The 602-nt window shown below is 23.8% G+C and overlaps 1 protein-coding gene across 1 annotated transcript in view; it reads left to right on the forward strand.

Annotated features, from left to right (window-relative positions):
• LOC105453252 (fumarylacetoacetate hydrolase domain-containing protein 2) overlaps positions 1 to 602 on the forward strand; it is a 6,609-nt gene that overhangs the window by 487 nt on the left and 5,520 nt on the right. The gene's annotated exons all lie outside the window — the stretch shown is intronic.

Genomic DNA, 602 nt, shown 5'->3' on the forward strand with positions numbered 1-602 from the left:
GAAAACTCATTGAATCGAAATTGACATCGAAAATCAGACCATTTCGATCAAATTGTTTTAACATCAAAAAATACTTGTTTCCAAGTTACCAATGTCCAAAACCCAAAATTAGTCTAAAATTAAAAGTTAATCATGCATATATACCCAGTGAGAAATAATTGGTCGAAAATACGTCGAATCGACATCGAATCGACCCAAAGAACAGAAAAGTCAAAATAATATCAATTTAACGTTAAATTGACCGAATTTACGTCATTTTTTACATTATAAAATCTAGATTTCTAATCTAGATTTCAAATGACTAAAGAATGACTTTATATTGATTTTTCTTTATAGTGTCGATTTTTTTTATTTAAAAAAAATGTGAATGTTTCTCGATTGTATATATATGTATATATGGCAAGTATTTATTTTTAATTCCCTTATTTCAAATGCCATTTCGCATATACAAAATTAAGTTTTAGTAAAAATTGTAACTTCATATTTGTTAATATTTTATATATGCAAACTTTATATTTATAAACAAAATATATCTTAACTAATACATATTCCATCTTTTTGACATCTATTAAAAAAATTTATACCATTGGTATACTTTTATA

This window comes from Wasmannia auropunctata, unplaced genomic scaffold (genome assembly GCF_000956235.1).
Source record: "Wasmannia auropunctata unplaced genomic scaffold, wasmannia.A_1.0 LD336001.1, whole genome shotgun sequence".
Lineage (NCBI taxonomy): Eukaryota > Metazoa > Arthropoda > Insecta > Hymenoptera > Formicidae > Wasmannia > Wasmannia auropunctata.